This window comes from Aythya fuligula, chromosome 1, assembly GCF_009819795.1.
Source record: "Aythya fuligula isolate bAytFul2 chromosome 1, bAytFul2.pri, whole genome shotgun sequence".
In the NCBI taxonomy this organism is placed as follows: domain Eukaryota; kingdom Metazoa; phylum Chordata; class Aves; order Anseriformes; family Anatidae; genus Aythya; species Aythya fuligula.
This window is the reverse complement of record NC_045559.1, coordinates 139550495-139577057: the sequence shown is the minus strand read 5'-3', so window position 1 is coordinate 139577057 and position 26563 is coordinate 139550495. Positions and strand designations below refer to the sequence as shown.

General features: G+C 40.1%; 1 protein-coding gene across 1 annotated transcript in view; it reads left to right on the top strand.

Moving 5' to 3' along the window:
• The window catches only part of AFF3 (AF4/FMR2 family member 3), a 336670-nt gene that overhangs the window by 166958 nt on the left and 143149 nt on the right, over positions 1–26563 (top strand). The window lies entirely within an intron of this gene.

Sequence of the window (26563 nt, the reverse complement as noted above, 5' to 3'; positions counted from 1 at the left end):
TGCCTTTGGAAACAGCTCAAGAACACAAGTAAGCATATATCAAGGCAAGCCACTGATATCCCAACTGCAGCAATGTGACGGACAAGCTTGGGAGTCACGGCAGGATGCTCAGTGCAGCTTAAGGGTAAAGGAACAAATATGAACAGAGATGACTGAAGATGAAAAAAAAAAAAAAATCACGTTAAAATACATGCAACAAAGACAAAAGCAAACACAGCACTGAGAAAGTGACCAGTGGGATTTTACTTTTCTCTTCTACACCCCAAATGACCAGAAGGAGCTCACCATTGGGACAGCCTCCTTGCTTCCCAGAGCAGGTCAGAGCTGTCTCCCTGGTTTCACTGACCAAAAATTTGAAAATCTGTGTGCTGCCTTTGTCACTGTGCCCTCCTCACACCCCCTCCAGACCTGGGAAAGCAGCATAGCAGACCCCGTCCCTGTACCCTCATTTCTGTTTCATCCTAATCAGGTTCTGCAGCTACCTTGTCTCTACCTTGTTCAGTATTTGGTTCACTGCCCAAGTGATGGAGAACATTGCAAAGCATATACAGTTTTTGCTTAGAAAAAAATAAAAATTATCCCAAAATATCCATTCAGACTATTCCTGCAGCAAGCTAAAATACCATAAAGTTTTTGATAACTAAATCCATTTGGTGTTTTATCTCTTCCTTCAAATCATTTCCCTTAATATTATACAGAACTACAGCACAATAAAAAACAATAATGGTCAGGTACTTGGCTTAATAAAAGAGTCTTTTGAACTGCTATTGTAACATAGAAAAGAGGTCAGCCATTTCAGCATAGATCTTAAAGTTAGCTGGGTATATTTGTAATATTAACAGAAAAATCAAAGCTGCTTCTCTGCCAACCATGCTGCAAATAAGGATGCTGCAAATAAGGACTTTAGAAGCCCCAGAGGATCATGCTTTAATAAGTTAGTCATCTAAAAGCACTGTTGCAGACAACCAGAGGGTACAAAATAACCCAGACCAGAAATGATCTGACTGCAGAGAGAAATTGGAAGGCAACAGGTTCTCTCTAGACAACTGGATAAAAACCTAGATGGTTTTGAAAAATAAGCATTTATCATGCTGCCTTTTTAGTTACTGTTTCATGGTTTGCTTGTGCTTTTCTCTCCCACAGAAGTTCATCAGAAGCATTAAAAGCAGAAATCAAGTGCTATTTTCAAGTTTTGTTTTTGTTGTTGTACAAATTTGAGAGCATACTGTGCTATAAATAAAAGCTTGTAAGTAAATTCCCAGCATATTAAAACCTGCCTAACAGGAGATTAAGATGGTCTGAAGTCACTGACTCAGATCATAAACAGTGCGCTGTTAGCTGAAATGATTAATCACTTTGGTACAAAAGAAAAGAGGAAATTTGTTAAAAAATAAGCAGGGGGCACGATGCTAACTCCGGGGGCAAGCTGATTGGCTGTTTAATAATGTATAACGAAGTGTGTGCCAGATCAAAAGCAAATCACATGCAGCTGGCAGAAAATGAAATGGCATTAGGCAAAGTATTTGTCTAGCTATGAGGCTATTTAGGAAACTACTGTATATTAATGTAATGTCTATTAAAGCTTTTCAAATTAATTTTTGCTGATAGGGACCCATAAATAAAACATGATATACGCATTTCGTGTAGGTGCATGCACACATGTATATGCGTTATCTATTGTAAATACTGCAAACATTCAGTTATATCTTTGCACAATTATTAACAGCAATTCAGGTTAATTAAATAATCTTGAAATTCTTATTTTAATCATTACAGTGTGGGAAAGTGTGCTGAATAATTGTTACTTGGTTTTGTTACAACAATATTTTTGCTGTGACAGACTTTGACAAAAATCTATGGTAGAAGGAAGAAAAGAGAGGTGCACTGCTGTAACACCCCTGCTCCTCACAGGTCACGTTGCCACCCTTAACATCTGAAAATGAAAGAGCTGTCTGCTTTGCTTCTGGTGGCATTTGAATGAGTCAAGTTAGCAGCAAGCATGGAAAGCCAAGGGGTGATGCTCACACATCATGCTTTTCCATCATCATTCAGTTAAGACACTGGTAAGACACTGGTATGCTCATCTGTGGCTGAGTCTCAGCTTGTGGAAAAGTCTGGAGGCACATGCTTATGCATCTGGTGCAATATGGACCTACTTTTAATCTAGCAGAAGTCTGGAATACAATGCCTGGCCTGAAATCCCAAGGCTGTCCCTCTCCAGCCCTATGGTCCAACCATTAGGTTGGACATGTAACCTGTTGTGCCTTCTGGGCTCGCAGCCTGGGTTTTCCACGTAGCCAGAGGCCCAGCTTCAAGAAGAGGGAATGGGCAATGTTCTTTACCAAAACTTAGTGTAGTCTGAAGGTCTCCTGAGGAGCAGGAGCTACCTCAGGCTGACAAGTGCCTGTGAGTCCCTGCTTCTGGGCCAGGTATGATTTAGATTCTTGCTTCACCAGCTTTGCTCCAGCTGTAGGCTCAGATCTAATCACTGAGCTGCTTTCCATCCTCCTATGGAAGGCAGAAACTTTTCTATCTTCACAAACCTTTCTGTAGCTCTCCTTTTCTTGCATCAGTCATCACATGAATAGGGCAGTCCTACATGTCGTACCTAATGGGTACGATACTCACCTAGGGGACTGAGCAGCTCGAGGTGAGCCCCAGCACTGCACAGGACATCACTGAGTTCACGGTGCCAAGGAGGAGAAACTGAGAAGGCTAAAAACACTTCAGCCTTTTGGACAACCCATTCATAGAATCATGGAATCATTTAGGTTGGAAAGGATGCTTAAGATGATCAAGTCCAACCATTGGCAAAGCCAGCACAGAGGGAAGGACCCATAAGCAAACTGCTGGGTGGCCACTGAGGCTGATCTGAACAGTGGAGCACCAAGCGGCCTCTCTGCACCCCGTGTTCATGTCCGCTAAATATTTCAAGGGAAGTCCGCTAAATATTTCAAGGGATGTGCTGCTTGGTGTCATTACATAACAAGCGACACCGCTCTGCCGTCACACTGCCCTATTCTTGTCACTTCGCAGCGGAGGCAATCAGCTGATGCAAGGCGGCACGCGTTTGGAAAAACAGAGCTCATGCAGATTGGCAGTTCTGTGCATTTCTGGAATTATAAACAACAGTTAGTTTCTGTCACCGCTTACTGAAAACACGGCACAGCTACCGAAATAAGTGAGCACTTAAGGGAAACCCAGACCTTTTATATCTGCCACTTATTTCCTGATTATCTTCCTGGAGGTCAGGCCCTTCATTTTGACACTTAATGAATAAAATGCCCACGTTGCAGGAAATGGGATAATGAATTGTGAAAAGACATAATCAGCAATGACTAAATAATTAAGGGAATTGAAATGTAGAGTCATGTGGGAATGTATTAATAATAACATGATTTTTCCATATGCTAAAAAATTCTGCCTGTTTTTAGAAAATCAGTCATCACACACACTCCGTGGCAAAAAAAAAAAAAAAAAAAAAAAAAAGTTAATGTAGACTAATAGGAACTGTAATTAGATGTTCTGCTTTTAAACAGCTGAATAAAAGATGAAATCATATAGAAAGTATATTTAGATACAAGCCAGAAAGTAAACTGATTATTATTCATAGTGCTGTTAATAGGAGCTGTAATTTATGCATCTAGTGGGAATCATGTTAGGCAATTAGGAAAGGGAGTCACACTTGACTTCCCTTTATGCATTTACATATTTATATATTTTTCTATATCTTGCCGATGTCTCCATCTTTCCAGTTACCTTTAATCCAAATAACTGCCTAGAATAATACCTTTTACAGTGAAATTCTCTGTTGGAGTTCAAAGTTGGCCTTCACTTAGATTAAAGGAAATTGCACAAGCTCCTCTTTGATCATCTTTGTCCCCTGACATTGGACTTTCACCGGTCGCTGGTACTACATGAAGAATGGCACTTTTTAATTTCTCGCAGCACTTCACCTTCAAAGGCCAGCGGCGGAGATGATGGTGGCAGTCGCGCTGGGCTCTGCCCCCTTCTGCTGCCCTCTGCCTGGCTCACCCTCAGCCCACTGACTCAGAACCCAGGTGCAAGTGTTCAGTCCCTGTGGTCTGCCCCTAACAAAACCTGGAATCCCATAACCTACCAACCCCCAGCACTAAAATCCCAATGATACGAATTTCAGTTCCAGTTGGAGCGTTGTTTTTGTGGAATATCTGGCCCTTCATATATATTTAATACATTCAGCCCTTCAAAGCCAGGATGATTTATGCTTATTTTGTGCAACAACACGGTTATTGTTTTCATCCAAAGGTATCCTCGTGTCTAATCCCATGTTAATGCAGTCTCTCTGTGATCCAATAAAATATGGGTCAGCCCAAGAGGGTAGCATCGCCAGCTATGTTTGAACAGATGGGTGGACTGAGGTACAGAGAGCTGTCGTGGTTTGCTCAAGGTAAAAAAGCAAGTCAGTGGCAGAGCGAAGATTAAAATTCAAAGCATGAGATCAACGAAGGATTAAGTGCCGTGTTCATCTGCTTCATTTCCAGACGTATATAACGTGTACCTCTGATAACCTGCAGGTATCTCCGTGTGGAAATATTCAGCTCATGACTTTCAACAAGCAGAGGCAGGGACACTCTCCAGGATCAAGGACGGGACCCTTGGGGACCTCACTGAGGGGTGGACTTGGTTTTTCTGGCCTTTTCTTGTTTCTGGCTTTGCTAAGGCTGTTCTTACGACCACTTTGCTGGTGGATGCTGTGCCTCCTAGGATCGCACCAGTGCATCCTCAGGGTGCAGGATGCTTTTCCCCCCTCACCTTCTCCCCCGCTACCCCTCCTCGAGACAAGGACCTGGTGTCCTGGCACGGCCGCCTGGCTGCAGGGCTCGTGTTTTGGCTGCCGACCATCTTCCGTAATTGGGCTGGCGAGTGCTGCCCTCCTGCTGCTGGGGGCCGGGGCTGTTGGTGCCAGCTGCTCCCCCCACTGCAGATGGCCCTACTGACACCCGGCCACCCGCCCACCGACAGTCCTCTCCTGCTGTCTGTCCTGCCACCCTCCTCGCCTACCCCATTTGAGAGCTGGGAAGCAGGGGGTGCTCCTGCAGCTATGCTAGTTAAGCTACAAGGAAGAGAAAAAAGCAATTAAAAGGAGCAAATGCAATCCCATGCATTCCGATACTGCCATTTTTTATCTGTTTGTGTTTTCAATTCGCCCCCCTTTAGCATCCACGGTGCGTTTCCCTCCCTGGCCATCCTGGGCGTTGCACAGGTCTGGCTCATTACGTTTGCTCTCGGCAGCCGTGCAATGCCTTGGGATGGATTCTGCAAGGCTTAAAATAGAAACATTCCTGCCTGCTATTGCTGATGTATCATTGGGTAATCATTAAATAAATTCAGTGTTTTACTGCATTAACAAAAACACATGATTGTTTAACAGAGTATATTACAGAAGATGGAGGCTTTAATGGTCTCTATGGATTTTTAGTTTGTAAGAGTACATTATGAAGCTGTCTTGGTAGGGTGCTGTTTTCATATGTGAAAGAAGTTACTGGCGTTATACATCATTTTTATATCTTGTTGCTAGGCAACATATCATAGTGCAGTTATTGCAAAGGTGTCTGCTTCCTCGTTAAAAATCTTCATGTTGCTCCTTAATTCTGCAAAATTAGCTCCGTTATTGATCCTATCCCGCTTCCTCAGATATCTATTGATTGAGGTTTCATCTGTTAGGTTTGGGAGAAATAGAACAGCTTTCTATTAACCGAATTTCGGGCTGAAACCTAAAGCATATGCATTAGTGCTAATCTGTAGTTTCCCTGTTCATCACAATTTGTTTTCATGCGGGGAGCTGTGTGTTTCCATTCACTTGGGATTCCAAATCAGAGAAGTAATTTAAGTGGCGCTGTATTTATGGTCTATGACAGCTAGGCTTAAATAAACAGCAGTGACAAAAGCAGGAGCTACATTGGGTGTTCTGGGAAAGGTCTAAAATCTGCCTTTAAAACCCATTTTCTTTCTTTCTCTGAAATAATCCACAGTTCCTGCTTCAGCACTCTTCTCTTGCGAGCTCCTGTTACATTGAAATTTCCAATCTGGGGGCAGTTTTGCCTCATCTTAGGTCAGGCTGTGTAGGATTTGGGGCTTTACAGGACCTAGCCAACTTCATCACCTCAGTTCATTCGCATCTGGAGAAGGCAAACCTATTTCAGAGAGGCGCGTTTGGCAATAGCAGGCAGTATCGCTCCCAAGTATCTTCTGCACAACAAAACATGATTTTTTTTCCTTTTTTTTTTTTTTTTTCTTTCTGAGTGCCAGTATTTATTCCCTTCATTACCACTGCTCCCTAGCTTCCCTGAGTTGGAGAGCTGTGTGCCAGGGCCATATGTGCTCCCCAGAGGCAGGGGTGGCTCTGACACATGTCCCCTGATGCCTCTGCAGGTTCACGTGGAGCAAGGGCACGTGGTGGGGGTGCCAGCACCAGGCTCTGCTCCGGCACTGGGGGGACCAGGGGCTTCCGCAGACCTCTGTGTGCAGCAAATGGCTCTTTATTATCCTCATCCCTCATGCCTTTGTTACCAGCATATTGTAATTGCTTTCATTAACCAGGCTTAATGCAGCGGTGGTTGGTGTAGCTACTGTTCATTCTGGGGCAAATGGTACTGTTGTAATATCAGGTTTTAATTAAGCCATTCTGGATAAAAGCTGGCATGCTAAAAGCTTCTAAAAATGCTGTTCCTTGGTACACACCCACGTAACAACAACCAGTAAATCAATGGGGTTTATCTAGCCTCTCCCTTGGAAGATGTAATATGGCACGTGCTATTGGGGCAGCTATTTCTAAAGGCATGTGATCCAGAGGAGGCGTGGGGGGAGGAATAAAAGAAATATGAAATAAGTTCATTCTGTTATTTTTTAAGCTACGAAAGAGTTAAAAATAGATACAAGACTTTGTTACACTCTAAAGTGTTGTTTGTTTGTTTGTTTGTTCAGAGATGTGCTAGTAATTAATTTATAATGCGACTAATTAGTTCTAAGGAATCTTAATAGATAGAGCTGTAAGTGAAAGAAAAAGAAATTGCAAAGGCCAAAATGTTTAACTTCACAGTCAATCAATGCACTTTCTTAAAAACTATCTGCAAGTATTTTTGGCTGTGTTTTAAAACTGATGGTTACATGTTCACTCTCAAATTTCACCCCTGGAGCACCCTGGGCTCTCCCTCAATAGCAGCACGGCTCCATTCACACCTGACCTGTTCCCCTGTAACTCTCAAGGGAAGAGACAGGGTGGCCTCACACCAGTCTTCCCTTTCTTCTCATCACACAATGTGCCTTTAACATTTGGGCCTTGGGATCATACAACACCTTTATCTCTGTTATTGGCACTACCGTTGTTTTCCCACTAACAATTCCTCTGCTCCACACCACTGGGCTATGACATGGAAAAAAGAGTTTTGGTACATCTGAGAAGTCTGACCAGAGTATCTCTAAATCTTTTTCATTTGATTGCTTGTGTTGGAAAATCTTTTTCTTCCTCAGGATGCTCAAGAAGAGATAATCTCTGTCTGACCCTGATAGTAGTGAGTGATGAATATCCAGCCTGACCAGCTTGGGCTAATTCCTTTTCCCACATCTCTGATGTCTCTGAGGCAACACTGTTAAAATGGATGCAACTCACTGTAGTGAAAGAAGAGTTGCCAGAAGAAAGGAACAACCTTACATTTCAAAGAATGGATTTGGGGAAAACAGTCTCTCTTTCATTGTCTGCTTATCCATAAAGTCATATTTTATTAGTGAAGTTTTGCCAGTTGATCCCTTGTTACCTGCTTTGACCTCTATGAAAACCCCTGCAAAGGTGATTGCATGGCCAGTGAAGTCAGTAATATGGCTAACTGGATGGGAAATTTCCACCTCAGGTAGATGAGTTGGCTCAGTTAATCACCCATTGTTTCTCCATGCAAAAGAAAAGTCTCTCTTAACCCACATTCAGTTTAAAGAATTAAACAAGAGAATTTACCCAGGTTCTGGGGAAAAAGGTTGGCTTTTTTTCCATTTTGTCAAGGAGACACATGGCTTTCAATATGATACCTATTTCTGTCTGCCACACACTGACATGGTCTGTACAACTCCCTATCACATCATCTCAGCTTTTCATGGGTCTACAGGGATTTCTGGATGAAAAAATCTCCTTGACCAGGAAGAGCCATATTACCAACTTCTATTTGCTATGCACTTCACTAAAAAAAAACTGGATGTTTTACTCCATAAAATTCTCTGCTTCCCAACTGCCTCTCAGGAAGCCCATAATTCTTAGAAAACTCAAGTAGTAGGCTGGATCTCTGTAATTTTGTTTCTCCAGTGTGATGGATCTGCCAGCCCTGTCTGTTGCCTTTCTGTGAATCTTAGTCTCCCAGAACCAGAGCCAAATTTCACACCTGGTGCCAGCCAGAACCTGATAGTCTGACATTTTTTGGACAACACTTTTCAAAACATCTTAGTGCCAAGTGCAGAAACCTCTACAAAGCTAAATGCAAGAAGTGTATGGACTGGATTGCTTCCCAGCAGCTCACTCTCTGATCAGCTCAGTCAGAGCACATCTATCAGCTTTGTTGTTGGATCCCAACAGCAGGGTCACATCCACTCATGTCATGATGGTTTTGGCCTTGTCACTTTCATTGCAGTTAGATCAGCTTAGAGGGAAGAAGAAAGAAGAAAAAAAAAAAAGAAAAAAGAAAAAAGAAAAAAGAAAAAAGAAAAAAGAAAAAAGAAAAAAAAAAAAAAAAAAAAAAAAAAAAAGAAGAAGAAAAAAGAAACACTGAGCCAATTTTCAGCTTCAGCCATGGGACCATTTGCTGGCATCTGTTTTCCTGTATTGTCAAACATAACATCTCTTGGCCCTAGCTGGTCTTGCCCCTAACTTAATTATCATCTCTTGGATAGGATATAGTAGTGTATGATGCTTCTGATCAGCCCACTTGTCAAATGCACTGTGGTATTTCTAGGAAAAATAAAGAAAAATCACAAATATGCCTGGTAGAAGTTGGGCTACCAAAATACATCAATAGTCTTATTGAAATTAAGACTCTTTAGCTAATCAAAATTAAATCGTAGTTTCCGTGTATTGCTTCCTTTCTCTGCATCCATCTTGAGTTTCATCTCATATGTTTGGACTGCCAGCCCTTTGGGGCAGGAAATACTCCTTCACTGTGTGTGTAGAGCACTTCACTGAGTGGGTCCAAAATGTCACTAATCATTACTCAGGGAGAGCCACTTTCTACACATGGGCACACAGTGATAGGGCAAGGGGGAATGCCTATAAACTAAAAGATGGAAGAGTTGGCTTAGATGTTAGGAAGAAATTCTTCATCCAGGGGGTGGTGAGGCACTGGCACAGGTTGCCCAGAGAAGCTGTGGATGCCCCATCCCTGGAAGTGTTCAAGGTCAGGCTGGGTGGCGCTTTGGGAAATCTGGTCTAGTGGAAGGTGTCCCTGCCCATTACAAGTGGTTGGAATTAGATGATCTTTAAGGTCCCTTTCAACCCAAGCCCTTCTATGATTCTATGATCACCAACTCCTGGTCATGATTATAAGGTAGTTTCACATCCCCAAATCAGATTATTTGCAGACAGCATGTATTCCTAGCTGGAAGGAGAGCCTGTTCTCCTCCATTTGATGAGGTACTGAGATCTGCTTCCTAAAGCTGTTTACTCTCCAAGACATCAATTCCAGTTGGTAAATCAGAGACCAGCACTGATAAAGTTGTCTTCCATTGCTCCTTGGGTAAGATTTCTCCTCCCACATCTGGATGTGCACCTGGGACCACATCAGATGCTGCTGTAGGGGAAACCAGTATCTCGTGCACAATAAACTTGTCCCTGAAGCAAAATCTTTGTGGACAGCCCCTCTTCAGGAACTACTATTAACATAAAGTTACCTTTTTTTCCCCCTCATTCTGTAATTAGACATCCCAGTTATGTAGTTTAATCTAATTAAAGTAATGATGCAATTATACAATAATTGATACATAATCGGCATGCAAAAACCTGCGTAAGTATTATTTAACCAACAGAGCAAATTCTAGATGAACCTTTTCAATCTCTTAAAAGTATATCATTTTAGCAGACAGCTTCAGGAAGGATTTTACCTCCTCAAGCATTTTTAAACCCTTGCTGCTACTAGTAATATATATTTTTTCCCTTTCCTGGGCATCCTGTTTCCACTGACTTCAACAGGAGCTGAGCAGCTGACTTCAACTGAGCACCCATAGACATGGGAAAAGCCTCTGAAAACCTCATCACAAGCATGTCATCCAGAGATGGTGAAGTGTTACACAGAAATTTCAGCAATGCCTCATATTGGATTGCATACTGTTAGAGATTATTAAAATAATAATAAAAAATATCATCGCCAATTACAAGAGAACACAGCTCTGTGGCAGTAATACTGGTACTTTCTCATCAAATTTTACCACTTAAGATCCTTTGTAAAAAAAAAGTAATTAAAAATTACTTCGATATTATTCAAAATAACTGCAAAATTTTGTAAAGTGCAAAAATACATATGAGCACCATGCTTACAGATGCATAAACTGTACTTTAGCTTTGTCTACATGCAAGGTCTCATGCACCAAAATCGTCAGGACATGCAGATGAATGCAGGAGTCCTCACTCTAACGACATGGACAGGAATCTATTTTCCTGTATTGGCTTAGTTTTTCTGAAGCAGATAAACTGAGAAGCCTGTGTTTTGTGGTATAAGGATGTTAGCTGTATCTGTAACAGCCAAAGACCCATGTTCTGAAATGACATCAGAGACCTGGGGGCTTGTCTGATAAGAAATGGGATTTCTTCTCATCCTTGGATAAAATTTCCTTTAACGCAGTCTCCACCCTCTTACTGCTGTGCTGCGAACTGTGTATCCTATATGGCTTTTCCCACTGGTGATGTGGCTGAACATCAGTGATATTTTAGCCTTGTTTTGTAAAGCACTGTGGAATCAAATTCATACACATTTATATAATGTTCTATAATTAATCCAGTGTGTCTGGGTGCGTGAAGAAATGAGAATGCCCTGTCCCTTTCTTTGTCTCTGTTGCATAACTCATGGTTTAAACTAGGTTTATTATCTTGTGAGATGCTATATGGCAAGTTTGTTCAAAATGCCTGAGTAGCTGTGTTGATAGAACTATTCACGAGCAGGAAAATTTCAAAGTAAAATGTGAATGTTTCTTGATAAGCAGTCACTTGGGCTTTTTTTGTTGATGTTTCTTTGCATGATTTGCTACTAAGGATCTAGTTTTAAGTGTTATTACCCATATGTGTGGAAGTATAATTTTGATTTGATCCATATTCTCTTTAATGCCAAGAGTGTTGAAAAAAAAAACTTTTTTAATTTGGTTTCAAATTCAAATATGATGGTTTTACAGTTATCTTTTAATTGTCAGTGTTCATATTGCTAGTATAAGTGTTTGTGTTGCCAGCCATAATCATTTTTTCAAGACAGATGCTGAAAATATATTTAAAAAAAAAAAAAAAAAAAAAAAGCCTATGACTGTATGACTGAACACTTGCTTTTTCATTGTGGTATAAATTCATTCCTATGTATGGAAGCCACTGAGAGCATGCACATCTGGCCCAGAGTTTCCAATCTTAAGAAAATCTTAGAGGTGCCTAAGTGATCCCCTAGCCTCTGCCAAGGTTCACATAGAGAACATCTTTGTCTCACAACATTTTTCTTTTTTCCCCTTGGTGATAGAACTGATTCTAAGGGGTCTGACTGGTGGGAAGAATATGAAGAAGGTTTCACATTTCAGTCTGAGCCCTAGGTCCTTGGACCTGAAGGGTGTAATTGCTTCAGAGATAGAAAAATGCCATTCACCTGCCATTCTTAGGTGAAATTCTCTGCTCGATGGGATAGAGAATGTTGGTAGGTCCTTCTAGTAACAGACATCTGGAGACTGAAAGATATCAAGATAAATACAACCACAAGCTATGGGAAGACTCAGCAAGAATATCACTGCACTAAATAAATAAATAAGTAAATAAAATTCCATGAAATAATTCAGCATAAAAATTTAACGTCCAGGTATTTCATGGTTTTGCTTGCCTTTGATGCTCACAGAGGTCTCTGCAATGTAGCTCACAGGAAACACCATGCTGCTAATTTTCCACTAACATTTGCCTGCATCATTTCAGCAATACACTCACCCATATTTGACACAGGAACTCGACCTGGATTTACCAACAGTTTGGTAATTCTGATAGGTCAGGGGCTGCTGTCTTTGGTGAAGATACAATAACAGCCAGAGTATACCTGATCTCATATTGCTAAGTGTGATTTAAAGGAAAATCTTTGAAAGAAGTATAACTGCCTGAATTACTACTCTTTTATATGTTTTTAAATGAGAATGTAAAGGCCAAGGGCATTTTTTCCTATTTAATGCCATTAAATTCATCATTAAATCTCTCACTGAACACTGGGTGAATTTAATGGTGCCCTCAAGTGCCGATGCTGATGCTTGACTGTGTTAATATTGTTGTATATACAGATACAATAAATAACACTTAGCTAAGATAGTATTAGCAACCTTATTGGGTATATCAATATAAATAGCTGTACTAATGAGATTAAGCATCAGAAACCAATGGCAATGTGAATCCAGGCACTGGGGCTAAAATATGGATAGGGATTCAACACATTGAACCTATCAATAAAACCAAAGAGACTCTACTAAAAGCTTTACTGCTAGTTGCCATTAAAGGATTAATTTGAAAGTACAGTTTTTATCTTTTCTCATCTCACTTTATAACGTGCTCTGGCTAAAACTTCTGCCTGCCTTGTCCACAGGTATTATCAATGCTTCTGCTTGCTGAATAATCTCTGCAAAGCCCCTGGCAGGCCACTCTGCTTTGCCTGACTTTAACCAGTTCCTTTTGGTCGGTGTGATTCAGCACTGGAGAGGACTGAGTTTGTACCACGGGTGTTTTTCGTGCCTAGGATTCTGTATGCAGGGTTGCATTAGCTGAGTCATCTCTGGGTAATTGTTGTTTCTCTTCTCAACATACACCAGTTGGATGCAATTGCCTAGCCCATGCAAATTATTTTAAGCCTCCTGGCATAATTCCAGGATCCCCTTTTTCTCACACAAAAAGCATGAAATGTTCTGATTACAGTAGTCTTTTACCATTGAAGTAATCTCTAACTCTCTTCATTTCATGTGGAGGGTGTTCCTTATTTACACTTTTATTGCTCGAAGGAGAAAAGCTCTGTGTTGTGATATTTCTTTTGATGGGATTCTACGTACAGTAAAGCCTTGAAAGATACATACGCTGCTGTGTCTTACTAAGAAACTTTTCCAAAGTGAAAAAAAAAAGTGATCTAAAGAACCACCTTTAATCAACAGTGGTAAAATCTTTCCCTGGATATGAGACTTATTTAAGACTTAAGTGGAAATTAATTGATACCCAGACATAATGTGAATCTTCTTATTCCAGTGAACAGCAGTTTGATGGTTCTCCTGAAGAGAAATCAAAAGTTAATACTTGCTGCTACAAAACAACCCTTTATGGCTTTTAAGATTTTATATTTCCAGTGCTAAGGCTTCTCATCCTAATTTCTTGCTCCTTAAAAAATCAGTAATAATTAAAATGTGATAATGTTGTGTCCTGTTTCCTTTTTCTTTATGTATTACTTTAATTTTTCAACATATTTTTTATGAGATAACAAAGAACATACATACATTCTCATTTTCTTTCACATGACAGCAGAAGAATGTTAATTTTGCTGTAAAGTGAACAAGTAAATCATGTGTAGTTAAGAGCTCAAAAATAAACAATCATTTGTAACCATTTTGCTTCCTTTCATGCCTCTGTCATGACACAGCCCATAATTTCATAATCACCTACTGTTTGCTGGCAAACATCTTTAGGAATGTTTTAGAGAGTTGTAAAAACTTTTGTTAGTGTCATTTTTCATAACATCCTAGCTGTAAAACCAAGCTGTCTGCGTACTGCAATTCTCGTAGAACATTACCAGGAAATATCTAGAAATGGTGAGGCAGCACAACACAGTAGATCATGAAGGGTTTCTGTGGATACAAGTCATTCATCTAATCAAGTTTACTCATTTCATAACCAGACTACTTATAAACTGTTTCAAAAATATGTTTGGGTTTGGAGTTGGTTGGTTTTTTTTTTTGTTTTGTTTTGTTTTGTTTTGTTTTCCATTCAAAATAATTTATCTCATTTGGTTTTAAACAATTCAGATAAATTAAGTTCATTTGGCTTCAGTTAAAAAAAAAAAAAAAAAAGGTTTCATGCAGTCTGTAACACTCATCACTCATTATGTAAACGACATTTAAAACCATTGTGTTGTTTTTTGTTGTTGTTGTTGTTGCTGTATTTTTAATAGGTGTGAACTGCTTATGCAGACAATGTCTATGATAATGAATAAGGTGGTAGTGTTACTCTGCTTCTTAATGAAATAAAATGTGTAATGGATGGAGCCAGAACACGTGCTTTGGGAGCAGGGTATATTCAGTGCATTATCATACCTTCTCTTACTTTTTCCAAGTGGAGTTGCAGATTGGCATTGTCATCCTCAATACCTTTTGTGCCAAGATATGGAAACGACAAGATTCTCTTAGGGGATTTTCTGACTGAAGAGTCTTTCAACCTTAATTCCATTTTTATGTGTTTTACCTCATAATGGTAGCATAGTACTTACAGAGATTACAAGGGTGCTGCGATGCTTAATTCAAGTTTGTAGAATACCTTGAAAATGAAAGACAGTGTGTACAATAAGCACTAACTGTTATTGTTTCAGGGTTTAAAGCAGACAGAACTTGAGACAATGATAGCTTTGAAGAAGCACTTAATATAAATGGTAGATAAGAGTGAATTGCACAGTTAAAGAAAGGTCTCCTTCACTGCTCCATGGGCATATTTGCAGCTCGAGAGAAATACAATTCACAATCAGTTTTAACAAGAAATGCCAGATTGCCTAAGGACAACTGGAGCAAACAAATGGGCCCTCCTTGCTGACAGCAATCTCCCCAAAGGCCACCCCGCAGAGCAGGGAGCAGTGACAAGTGCTGATCTATGCTCCTGAGAACACGATGGGGAGCAGTGGTAGCCCAGGTGGGAGAAACATCATTGCAAGGGTTTCCAGAAGCACCATGCTGCTGGCAAACTTAACATTTCACAACATAGAAACAGGGGACTGGCCTCAAGGCTTCTCCTCCCCCTTGATGGTCTTCTCAGGGCCCAGATCTGGGTCCCTTTTCCAAGGCTGCAGCTGCAGCCCCTGAATTGCACCAACAGTGGTTGCACCAGCTCTGCAAGCAGGGGTACTGCCCTGGGATCCCATTCTCCAATTGGCCCTTTCACAGGATCTCACTCCTAAGCACGCAAAACAACCCACAGATTAATTTGAAAAACAGTCTGTCTGTGTCTGCTGACTGGTGGCTTTGACTCTGAGAAATGGATAAAAGTGATGACAAGATGATGTCAGTGCAGCCAGATCACCAAACCCTTTACTGCCACCAAAAAGTCCTGAATTATCTGTCCGTGCCCCATTAGGGCAAAGACTGGAACATAGCAGTAGGACAAGCACCTTATCACTTCCCAGATTTTAATTTTGCCTCTGCTCTGAAAAATTAAACCTCTTCCACTGTTGCATGTAGTCCGTACAGGTGTACATGGATGGGGTCTCAGGAGGCCTTCAGGGACTTCAGGTGGAGAGTGCATCCAGTGGGACTTCTCTACTAAAATCCTCAGCTATTTTGAGTAGTCCTCTGGTGTATCCTTTCTTCCTCTTATCTCATTTTGGGTTTGAGACACATTTTCAATCAAATCATTCAAACATCAGTACTGGAAGATGTCAAAAAGAAAACGAAATCTCTTTGCTTCTCTAAAATGCTGTCAGATATTCTTGTCCACGAACGTTTCTGTCAATTCACAGGTTAATAAATTCAACACTTGAAGGTGCAGTCTTATGGTCTATTTGAGGAGGTTCAACTACATGTTTCGTCATTTCCAAGAGAACCTCTATCACTGTACTGTGAAAGATTTAAGATTTCATTTTCACTGCAGATGAAGTTCCAAAGTTATCTAGTAATTTATCTAAGAGGGACTATCCTGGTTCTCCAAATCTCTGCCCACCTGTGCTATTAAAGTCAATGAAAACTGCTATGCCTCATAACTTCTGAACAAAATCATAGCATAAGCATGCCATGTGCCATGCACACACTTTAAGACACTGCTCATCCCAGAGATTACAATTTACATCTGCATATACCTATAGGAACTGGACTACTACTCACATACTACTACTCAGTTCCCCAAGTGCAGCAGGCTCTGGCCAGCCTTTTACCTCATGGTGAACCTCGGAGCAGGCCCAGCAGTCTCTGGCTCTAGCACCAAGCCCCACTCTGCCACCTTGTCACCTAAAGTGGTTTTGTTTCTTGCCTGCACTGGTGGCAGATTCTCTGGAGAGAGTTTGCGTTGTTTCCCTAGGGAGCCCTGGAGGGAGGAGGGCAATGTTTGCACCTGGCTCCTACTTTTTGTAAGGGCTCATTCTCCAGGCCCCGAGGTAAGAAGTTGGGACTACACAGACCCAAGTATTTCCTCTACACCTATTGGGGAAGGAGGGCATCTGCATTACTGAAGATGACAGGAGTCAAAGAGCCAGCTAGTGGCCTAAGTAGTCCTGCTGGAATGCTGTTCTGCACAGCCCGGTCCCATTGCCAGCAAGTGAGGATGAGCACCTAATGGGGAGCACCACAGCTTTCTCTCCTGTCCGCACCCCAACCACTCTTCCAGGCTGAGATAGAATCCAAATGTGACTTTTTAGAAGAAAAAGGTGACATAAATGTAACCAGCCATCTAACCTGCTTGCCACCATTAAAACTGGAAAACCTAAAATTGGGCTATCTATATAATTAAGGAAAGCTTTTTAGGTGATCACAGCTGACCTTTCTAGAACAATGTATTTTTAATGTGAAAGTATTAAAAGGTCATGTGCAGTATATATGTTTCTAGGAAACACAGAGAAGGGAGCAAAAAGGGGTCTTATGCATTCTCGAGCTTCATCCTGATAGGGAGACAACCAAGATATAGAAATATGGTAGCCCTGGAGATAGACATGACCTACAGATGTGTAACACAAATGTTAAGGATTTTGATGGACTGAAAAAATAAAAAATAATAATAAAAAAAAGCTCCAAAACAAAAAACATGAATCCCACTTTAGATACCTTTTAGGTGTGATTCTGAACATTGCATTTTATCACCCCATCTGACTAGTGTTCTGACCTGTGTAACGATCCAGATAACTGCAGTCATTCTCCCCTGCTTTGAGCCTATTACCTTGTATTTGGCTGGAGCATATCATTTAGAAAAGCATCCTTTCTTGATCTGAAGACTTCAAGGAATTTCAGGTATTTCTGTAGCACAGTGAACCACCAGCTCCTGAGATGTTATTCTTTTCTACCTAAATTCTGTTTGCCTTTTTCTCCTTCTAGCCACCGGTTTATGATACAAGAAGGCAGCATGTGGCTGCAAATAAGTTTCCTAAAAGTCATGTTAGAAAAAAGGTGTTTGTTTACACACACACACACCTCACAGATATTCATGAGATTAAAGCATAGTACCTCTTGTTCTACTAGAGCTGATCTCTGTAAATCACTGTCATTTTTGTTCCTCTTTTCACCCTTTTCACCTCTCATTTTCCAGCATTTTTGAAGAAATGTTGACAAAGGAAACAGGCCGTTCCAACATCAGCCTCACAAAGTTCTACTGTGTTATTTCCTTTTTCAAACACACAATGATTGAACAAGCTCTTTGGGCCAAAGCATGAGATAGAACCATAGTATCACTGAATCACTGAATCATTAAGGTTGGAAAAGACCTCCAAGATCATCTGGTCCAACCATCTCCCTACCACTAATATTACCCACTAAACTGTGTGCCTAAAATAGTGGGACATTATTTTCAATTGACTGTGCACTGTCCCACTTTACTACGAATATCTGGTATCCTTCATTCATAGATATGAGTTTGTCCATGCTCAGCTCTGTATGTATCTGTACTCTCAGCTGAATTGGTCTCTGTCAGCTTCAGCCACCACTTTGTGCCGCTGTTCTCCTTCTAGAGTAAGAATCATCAAGATTTAACATCTTTCTGTCAATTCAGATCTAGGAGGTACACAGGCAGCCTTGAGAACAGATGGTTGAATTCACATACACTGAAGCATGCAGTGCTACACTGATTTCTTAATCTCATTCAGAATAAATGCCTTGTATATGAACAGATTCCCCAAGTTGTCGGAGTGTCATAAACAAAATTGTTTGCTAATTGCAGTCAGCCACATCCATGTAAGGCTGTCCAGGCAGAATTTACAGGCCACTTTGCCTTGCACAACGTCTGTGCTACAGAAAGGAACAGGGAAAGAGAGACCCTGCCTTGGTGCTCAGATCCATATTCTGAGGTGCCAGCCTGTTGTAATTTTTACCTCCAAATTTAGCAAATTTCTCCTAGTATCACTAAGAAACTGTAATGGCAAAGCCTTACTGAGCTGTGCTTCATAAAACCACATTTCAGACCACTTTAAATTCTAGTACTTTAATTCTGATTTCTTTCTTTCTGTGGTCTTTCTTTTTTTTTTTTTTTTTTTTTACCCTCTCTATCACCTTTTCACCCTGACCAAGGAGGTTGTTGTAATAGCAGGAAACAGAAGCTTTCCCTCACCTTGTTAAGGCTGACAGCTTTGCAGGTCCGTTAGCCAAAAGGTGTTCTGGTAGCACCTTAAACCTCAACCCAGAGCACAAGATGTTTATTTCATGTAATGTCTGCCCATAACCTGTGCACAGAGCACACAGGCACTGCTATACTACCCATAAGTTTGTGAAGCTTAAAATATTCAATTAGTTGGCTGAGTTAAAATTATTGATTCATACCCACGGGTGAGCATCCACTCTAGATGCATAAAAGCACTCTTTGTATGAGCCCTCAGGTTCCCAGGGACTATGTGAGTCTTTCTGGTACCCCAGTCTTCTTAAACTGGCTTCACGAGTATAAAAGACTGGAACTAAGATCAGCTTAGGTCTATCTGGTTACTATTTGACCTTCTGTCCAGGGGATGAATCAGGACCATTAATGTACCTATCAGAAAGCTTCCAGACTTGCACAGGACAAGAATCCTGAAAAAAAATTCCTAGTTTCAGAAAATTAGTTGTGTTTGTTTTTTTTTCCCCCACAAATCTTTCTTTGATGACATCCTTACATTTAGCAGCATATTTTTGTCTGGGATAAAGGAGTGTTTATATTAAAACATTACATGCATTTGTGGCAAAGATATTTCAGCACTGCTAAACATTTACCATGGTGGTATTTTGTGTTCTACAAACCACAGATGTTTTTCATAGTAAATGTGTCTGTTTTGTAGCTTTTGGCATTTTTTGTCTGCTTCTTTGTCCATATTAATACAATCATCCATCAAATACAGAGTACGACACTGACCAGTGTCTTGGTCTTTATTTCTGATAGCCTTTGTTTTAATTTCTTGAAATATTTCCAGATCAATCCTGAGGCTGCTACCGTTGCTTTGTTAGCAGACTGCAGAATTAACATGCTTGTTATGATCTCTGAAAATGTCAACTATGTGCACTTTTTCATTATTATTTGAAATCATGCAGAGATCTGGACCTTGAAGTATCCTAGGTCTTTTTCTTTCCTCTTTCTCCTCCCCCCATTCCCAGGAGGCAGCTATTCATCTTCATTAGCCACTTCTGTTAGCTTGCTGCCAACTGAGACCAGAAAACTGGCTGCATCAGTCTTGCATGGCAATTCAGGAATTAGAATCCACAGTCCTTGGGTGCAGGAGGTTAATGCACTAATAAAGATTGTACCTTGATTAACCACATCATCTCAGCTTGCCCAGGCAAGGCTGGTTTTCAGACAGTTTGTCATATCATATGGCCCACTGCATTCAGTTAAAAACATAGCTTCCCAACTAAGATCATAGAGGGCAGTTTTGTCTCCTTTTTTCATTTTTTTGATGTTGTTATTTGAGTGAAGAATATTTAAAAGTTTTTATGGAACCCCCCTAGTTTCTGTTCTGTAATATACCTGTAGAGGTACATGTTCTTTCTTTCATGATAGAGGCAAGAAATCTTTCTAGCTTTAACTCTGGTATGAGAGAGCCTGGTGCATGTTATGCCCTAGCTAACACTTGCTCTTAGGATCAAGCTGTTATTCTCTTGGATATCCAGAGCTGATAAGCTCATTTGGACCACATAAATGAATAACAATATGCAACACTCCTTGTTAAAGAATTATAATCACACATTGAAGGAACTAACTAAGTCCGTTTGGTAAGTGGCTGTAGAATTTTTTCATGTTTAACTGTCCTAGATTGTTGAACCTTGACTAAATGTTGCAGGTTATTTGCAGGATGGTTCCACTAAAGCAGAGATAAATTCCAAACATAAATTTATTGCATTGGCATTTGTGATTTGCTATAGAGTGATTTGATCCACGGATCACATTACAAATGTTCATGATTTGGAGTGGTTTAGTTCTGCAGATACCAAACATCTGGAGATTTAATGCTGAACACATTATTTAATGCTGCTGTCTGCAAAATCTCTGACCTTCTCCCTTTCCAAGGGCCTAATTTCTTCCTCTCTTCTTCTTTCCTTCCTTCCTTCCTTCCTTCCTTCCTTCCTTCCTTCCTTCCTTCCTTCCTTCCTTCCTTCCTTCCTTCCTTCCTTCCTTCCTTCCTTCCTTCCTCCTTCCTTCCTTCCTTCCTTCCTTCCTTCCTTCCTTCCTTCCTTCCTTCCTTCCTTCCTTCCTTCCTTCCTTTTTCTTTTTCTTCCTCTCTTTCTTCCTCTCTTTCTTTCCTTTTTATTTCCTTTCTTTCTTTCTTTTGTTCTCCCTCACTTTCTTGCTTTCTCCCTAAGATGCACATACACACGCACACACACATAGAGTCCTGTTTCCATTAAGCAACTAAGGTGATGTCCACCTGTGTGGGTCTGAAAAACTAAGCACAGCACAAAAGACTCTGTCACAAGCTACACAATTTTCTGATGAAGCCCATTGAAAGAAATTTGCGTCATAGAAAGGAACAGGGCCTTGGAAGGGTCTTGGGACTAGAGGCAAAGGGGAAATATGGTAGCATGTTTTACAGCAGACTACCATGAAAAGGAAAAAAAAAAAAAGACTTCTAGAAATCATTTGAGCAGGAATAAGGGAGACAGAACTGCTGACTGAGACTTGGTGCTGAACCAGCACCCAGCTCAGCACAAATAGTATCCTTTAGACTATTTCTTGTTCCATCACAGAGAGATCATAGTGGTTCCCTTGTGTCATCTTCCAGTTAGTGTGCGTGCAAAACCATGTTTGTCATTTATCTCAAGTTTAGAAAGCATTTGACATCATACATGACGTAAATATTAACCATAAATCAAAACCTGCCTAAATAAGTGCATGGAAATGAAGTAATACATTAAACTACAGAAGCTGAAAAATGGCAAGATATTTTGTTGGGTTATTGTAGTTCTGAATAGCACGTTGCCAAAAGGCTAATGACAAAATAAAAGATGTTCAAATGGAAAGAAGAAAATGATCAAGTGCTCAAAGGAAAATAGAGAATTTATGAAAAAAGAAAAAAGCAGTAAGTAGGTGTAGTTTGGAAAAGTGACATCTTAAAGAAACAAGAGGAGACAGCTTTATATTTCTGTTTTATAGATGTATATTTGAGGCTTGGGTGAGAAAAGTCACAGCAATAACAGACACTAGAGGAACCAAATTTTAAAAAAATGAAAATTTGATTCTTCATATCATGAGAATCTTATCATAGTGAAATGTTGTCAGCTTCAACATAGTCTCCAAAAGTTTCATTGTCAGACACTTTGCTTTGGATGTTTGACACTAAAATCATAGCCATATTGTCAACCAGTGGCAGTGGAGCTTCACTGAATTGAAAGGGACCTTTGCCAGCTGACAGCACTTAAAGAGAGAGTCTCCTATGTTTAAAAATAAAAATCTGTTTTATGAAGAGAGGAGAGTAACTGAATTAAAGGTTCTCAAACAGTGTTCTCTGCTAAGGGGTCTTGGAAAGCTCTTTTTTAGTTTTGTGTTGCCTTTACTTTCAGCTGAAAAAATATATTCAATGCCTACCTAAAAGCTGCATTTCAGTATAGGTGACTATAAAGAAAGCCCCTCTGTGGTCCCTGTGTGCTGTCCAGCAGAGTATTTGCAAAGGAAAATTGTGTCTCACCAATCCCATATAATTCCTGTGACATGTCAGTAGAGCTGTGTACGAAGTTGAGCCAGCTAAGATAATTTTCAAAAGGTATTTGACAGGGTCCTTTATGAGATGCAACAAAAATTTCTTAAATCACCCTCTGTGAGAGACAAAATATTATGAATCAAGAATTGGCTAGGTGAGCACCAGCAAAGAGGAGGATTAAACAGTCAATTTTCTTAATGGGCCAATGATACGTTCGAGTTGTGGCAGCGAATGAACAAGGTAATACATGTGGCGAGAATTTAAATTTAGATGAGACTGAATTCATGACTTGTTTTTAATTACAATTTTTCTGAATCAGTTCGCCCATTCCTAGAATCATACACCACACAGCAAGATTGATAGCACTAGATAAACAGCATTGCCTTGAGTTTGGAGTAAATACTATTATTTACCTCTGCATGGTACTTTTCCTGAAAAATTACCTACAAGCTAGGGTTAAAAGCCCCAAACAAAACACCACAATGCTGACATTAATCCACGGGAAATGTCTCGTTACTTAATTGTTGCTGCAGAAACTACATTTGGAGCAAGGATACACAGTACTATAGATTTCTTTATCTGAAGGTTTTCCCTTCAGTGAGAAGAAAAGCATAGTTTGTATGCTGACTAAGATTAACTAGGTTTAGGCATTTTTAACTTGTAGAGCTGAACATTTACGTATAACTGCTGAGAACTGATTTACGACAGGCAGAAAAGAACACGGTTGCAGAATTACAATGTGCATGTGGATGAAACGTGCCGTTACCACCACCACAAAGATGTCAGCTGGAAACAGCATCACTGTAACCCGTACAGGGAGAAGCATGCATTAATAAAAATGGAGGCAATCAGAGGTCTACTGAGACCTCTACTGAGTGGCCCGTTGTAATTTGGATGTCCCTTCCCATAGATGCCTCCTCTGCTGTCCCCTTGCCCACCTTGTCCCTGTACATGCAACCTCTGCTGGTCCTCATCATCCCAGGCCATCTGAGCTGCCCTTCAGTCTGGTACATCTGGCTGCAGGAGGAGCAGGGCTGTCAGCGTCATCTCAGATAACCTGTCCTGCAGATGGGCACGCATGCTTCTCCACTTTCTAAGCAGTCTGCTCAGGGCTTCATTCTTCAGTTTAGAAATCTGTTTTCCACACTTTGGGACCTGAAATGGTGTCTGAGTGTTTCTTTTAGTTAACATTGTTCAGGACTCTAAGGTTAGTGCAATCAAGGTGGGAGAAAGATCTAAATCAGTTTAAGATCAGACCCTGACCTTGTAATGGCTGGAACATTACCTGGTTCAAGATATTTCAGAAACATTTTTTGTCCTATTTATGTTTAAAACATCCCGGAATTATTTCTCGTTCTGATTTGAAAAATCATTTGTGCCAATCATTACTCTTAATATCAGTTGGAAGGTGCAGAAGATCTTAAGAACATTTACATTGTTAGTGCTGTTCATCAGCAGATTTGAAATGCTGGCTTCGGTCCATTGGATGTTTTATGCCAATACTGTCAATCCCTAACACCAAAGACAGACAAGTTAGCTGACCAGAAAAGAGAAGCTGTGCATGAAATATTATTCTCACAGTCCTTTTGAATTCCAAGTTGAATCCTTTTTATTTAGTTGGTTAGACAGCTGCCTTTTAGGCTTACATTTTCAAGAATTTCACACCATGCACTAAGAAAAATCTTTATATAATAATATGCCACCACTAGTGCTTTTAATCTGTGTCAAATATCTTCAGAGAGAGCCTAAAATCACAAGAGTTGGTGCACAGGGACATATTCTATACTTGTTTCTGCTTGCTGTTGACCTTTCTGGACACCTAAATCCTTCCTTCTGTTTTCTAAGATTCTCTTCTTGGCAGTCAAGTGGAGACTGTGCCCATAGTTCAATGCTTCTCTCATCAAAAAATATTTTACTGCATTTAAAGCTTACCACTGCTCAAAGTCGACAACCCATAGTTTGCAGATTTTTTTATATATTATGTTTTCTGTTTATATTTTAGTTTTTGTTTTCTAATTTGATTTCATTTCGAAGTCATCTGAATTTCAAAGAGTAGCAATAAATAGATGGTAGGATCACAATTCAAAATATTATTCTGGTAAAATCACATTCAGATATTCATTATAATACCAATTATTAACCAAGGTAAATATCATTGATATTACTAAATCTGTGTGTCAGAAAAGGTTACATCAAACTTAAATTATGTAGAAAACTTTATTATATACGACAACTCAACGTACAAAGGGAAGAGAAGAGAAGCTAAATGAAAAAAAAAAAAAAAAAGAAAAAAGAAAAAAAGGACGATTAAGGCCATTTTTCATTGAAGTGTGGATGAGAAATAATCTTGGGGAAAAGAAAAAATGAAAGATTTTGACATGTCAAAAAAAAAGGTCACCCTTATTTTTAATCAGCCCTCTAGTCCTTTCCATGGATGAAGGTATCATTGTCAGACTTGGGCAGGCAAGGAGGGAGGGAAGAGCCCTGCTCCTGCTAACAGATTGGTTTCTGCGCAGCATATAGCAGACTTCTCAGAGGATGTTTCCATGAAGGTGACAGTGGGGGTCAGCCACTGTATAACATGGAGGAACTGATGCTTAGGCAAATGGAAATCATAAGTACTGAGCATTTCACAAGTAGGATGACTTTAGGTCAAAACCACCAGAAGCTCCCAGGCTGTTTGGCCCAATTCTTTGATTGACAGAGGTATAAAGCATTGCCCTTCAAAAGAAAGGAGTACATAATTCTTTCTTATGCAAGCTTTGGTTCTCAGAACATTAGCTCGTAGGAAAAAACACTTCATTTGGGAATGGAGTTTTACAGGTGGAAACACCTTTCCTCTGTATGCACAGTATCCAATTTTCTAGAAAGTAAGCAAATGGTCATGTAAAAGAAAAACAGAAAAAAGAAAATGAGGAACTGATCCTTTTTTAGATCACAGCCTTAGGAGTAGAAGTCCCTACTGCAACTCTGCTTTCCACCAATTTGCTGTCATAAACTCTTACAGTTGGAATATTTCTCAGTATGCAATTCATTCATCATTTGTAAATATCAGCACCTATGGTACTTGCAGCTGTAGGACCGCTCCCTTCCAAATGTCAAAATGCTTGCCTGTGTTTTTAGTAGCCTGTGTTTTTGCTTGCCTGTGTTTAAAGAACTTACTGTATATTAAAACTTACTATATAGTGCAATTGCTGGCACTTATCAGATAAACGAGTCATAAGATGAACAATCTGCCTCAAAGAACTGAAAAGCAAAGCAATTCTGATACTGAAACTGCAAACCACATGATGTGCTGATTACAGGCACCCACATAGATTACAGAAGTATAATAAATCATGTAACTTTTTAGCCTCAAATAAAATAAAAGAATGTAGTTTTTATTAGGAACTAAACTGTTTATCAAGAACACTTTAAAGGTGACATTTATTACTAATAAACTATGTTGAAAGGGCTGATCTGTTCATTGGCAGAAGAGCCAGAGACTTTCTTTTATGGAAAAAATGCCCCATCACAGTCCATGCAGGGTCAGGAAACACTTCCATCAGCACTTGTGAGGGATGGGCAAGAGATTCACCCACACTTTCTTTCAAACTAGAACAATTTCTTTTCTCTTTAAAAATAAATGAGTCATGGAAATAAAACTCCAGTATTATTCTGGGAGTGATAGTAGATCTCGGCACATCTCCTTGGAATATCACTGAGAATCAATTCCAGAGTCAGCTAATGGTATCAAAAACCCACAAAGCATCTGTCAGGCAAACTCCTGATAGTGTCAGTGAGTCCCATGCTTAGGCAGGATGTTGTTTCCTCTTCATCTCTTGAAACTTATGGGTTGGCTCTTCAGGATTGTCATCCTCTGCATTGCTTCTCATATAACTTCTGTTAAGTTACTGTGCACCCAATATTATAGCTGTTGCTGCTGAACACATCAAAAACCACATCCATCTTATAACAGCCTACACTAGAGAGGAACATGAAGCCTCTCTCTCAACAAAGCATCTCCTATCTGAAGTATTTAACTCACACAGATCCGTTAGTCCCTACCTTCCTAAAAGCAGTCTTGCTTTGGAGACCAACTCATTCTTCCTTGACTGGTGACGGCATTGAAGGTGTGTCTACCTGCTACCTGAAGCTGGGTCAGAAATGACTGCATACAAGTCAATTTGAGCTACATGCATCTCTTAGCTATTAAAAATGTCTTTAAAAAAAATAAATAATGGGGAGGAAGCAAAGGTAGAGTGCAGCACACCTTGTTTAGGTTTTGCTGCACAATTGTCACCTGCAAGGCACAAAAA